This window comes from Physeter macrocephalus, chromosome 8, assembly GCF_002837175.3.
Source record: "Physeter macrocephalus isolate SW-GA chromosome 8, ASM283717v5, whole genome shotgun sequence".
Lineage (NCBI taxonomy): Eukaryota > Metazoa > Chordata > Mammalia > Artiodactyla > Physeteridae > Physeter > Physeter macrocephalus.
This window is the reverse complement of record NC_041221.1, coordinates 28,676,399-28,678,696: the sequence shown is the minus strand read 5'-3', so window position 1 is coordinate 28,678,696 and position 2,298 is coordinate 28,676,399.

The following is a 2,298-nucleotide window of genomic DNA, read 5'->3' as shown; positions in this document are numbered from 1 at the left end:
ATGGGATACAGCAAAAGCAGTTCTAAGAGGGAAGTTTATAGCAATACAATCCTACCTCAAGAAACAACAAACATCTCAAAAAAACAATCTAATCTTACGCCTAAAAGAGCTGGAGAAAGAAGAACAAACAAAACCCAAAGTTAGTAGAAGGAAAGAAATCATAAAGATCAGAGCAGAAATAAATGAAATAGAAACAAAGAAAACAATAGCAAAGATCAATAAAAGTAAAAGCTGGTTCTTTGAGAAGATAAACAAAATTGATAAACCATTAGCCAGATGCATCAAGAAAAAGAGGGAGAGGACTCAAGTCATTACAATTAGAAATGAAAAAGGAGAAGTTACAACAGACTCTGCAGAAATACAAAGCATCCTAAGAGACTACTACAAGTAACTCTATGCCAATAAAATGGACAACCTGGAAGAAATGGACAAATTCTTAGAAAGGTATAACATTCCAAGACTGAACCAGGAAGAATAGAAAATATGAACAGACCAATCACAAGTAATGAAAATTAAACTGTGATTAAAAATCTTCCAACAAGCAAAAGTCCAGGACCAGTTGGCTTAATTCTATCAAACATTTAGAGAAGAGCTAACACCCATCCTTCTCAAACTCTTCCAAAAAATTGCAGAGGAAGGAACACTCCCAAACTCATTCTATGAGGCCACCATCACCCTGATACCAAAACCAGACACAGATACTACTAAAAAAGAAAATTACAGACCAATATCACTGATGAATATACATGCAAAAATCTTCAACAAAATACTAGCAAACAGAATCCAACAACACATTAAAAGGATCATAAACCATGATCAAGTGGGATTTATCCCAGTGATGCAAGGATTCTTCAATATACACAGATGAATCAATGTAATACACCATATTAACAAACTGAAGAATAAAAACCATATGACCATGTCAATAGATGCAGAAAAAGCTTTTGACAAAATTCAACACCCATTTATGATAAAAACTCTCCAGAAAGTGGACATAGAGGGAACCTACCTCAACATAATAAAAGCCATATACGACAAACCCCACAGTAAACATCATTGTCAAAGGTGAAAAACTGAATGCATTTCCTCTAAGATCAGGAAAAATACAAGGATGTCCACTCTTGCCACTATCATTCAACAGAGTTTTGGAAGTAATAGCCATGGCAATCAGAGAAAAAAAAAACGGAATACAAATTGGGAAAGAAGAAGTAAAACTGTCACTGTTTGCAGATGACATGATAGTATACATAGAGAATCCTAAAGATACCACCAGAAAACTACTAGAGCTAATCAATGAATTTGGTAAAGTTGCAGGATACATACCTAGGAATAAACCTACCTAGGGAGACAAAAGACCTGTATGCAGAAAACTCTGACACTGATGAAAGAAATTAAGGATGATACAAACAGATGGAGAAATATACCACATTCTTGGATTGGAAGAATCAATATTATTAAAATGACTATACTACCCAAAGCAATCTACAGATTCAATGCAATCCCTATCAAATTACCAATGGTATTTTTCACAGAACTAGAACAAAAAAATCTTAAAATTTGTATGGAGACACAAAAGACCCTGAATAGCCAAAGCAGTCTTGAGGGAAAAAAACAGAGGTGGAGGAATCAGGCTCCCTGACTTCAGACTATACTATAAAGTTACAGTAATCAAGACCATATGGTATTGGCACAAAAACAGAAATATAGATTAATGGAACAGGATAGAAAGCTCAGAGATAAACCCAAGCACCTATGGTCAACTAATCTATGACAAAGGAGGCAAGGATATACAATGGAGAAAAGACAGTCTCTTCAATAATTGGTGCTGGGAAGACTGGACAGCTACATGTAAAAGAATGAAATTACAACACTCCCTAACACCATACACAAAAATAAACTCAAAATGGATTAAAGACCTAAATATAAGACCGCATACTATAAAACTCTTAGAGGAAAACATAGGAAGAACACTCTTTGACATAAATCACAGCAAGATCTTTTTTGATCCACCTCCTAGAGTAATGGAAATAAAAACAAAAATAAACAAATGGGACCTATTGAAATTTAAAAGTTTTTGCACAGCAAAGAAACTACAAACAAGACGAAAAGACAACCCTCAGAATTGGAGAAAATATTTGCAAACGAATCGACGAACAAAGGGTTAATCTCCAAAATATATAAACAGCTCATGCAGAAAAAAACAAACAACCCAATCCAAAAATGGGCAGAAGACCTAAACAGACATTTCTCCAAAGAAGACATACAGATGGCCAAGAAGCACATGAAAAGCTGCTCAAC